Source organism: Etheostoma spectabile, chromosome 15, assembly GCF_008692095.1.
Source record: "Etheostoma spectabile isolate EspeVRDwgs_2016 chromosome 15, UIUC_Espe_1.0, whole genome shotgun sequence".
Taxonomy (NCBI): Eukaryota; Metazoa; Chordata; class Actinopteri; order Perciformes; family Percidae; genus Etheostoma; species Etheostoma spectabile.
In genome coordinates, this window is record NC_045747.1 from 7,219,973 (window position 1) to 7,220,188 (window position 216).

A 216-nucleotide genomic window follows, 5' to 3' on the forward strand; every position below is an offset into this window, starting at 1 on the left:
AGACATCCACAGGGAGGCAAAAACAGGAAAACAAACCCAACAAAAACCCCAAACCACATCACTGTGCATTGCTTAACAAAAAAAAGATGAATGAATATCTTCATTTAGTATCCACAGGCTCTTTGATCTTAAAAGAGGTGGCATTACAAACTGTCAAACAGCAGCTATTTCCTCTTCTGTTTTGATTAATTTGTTCATCCCTCGATCATATCATCC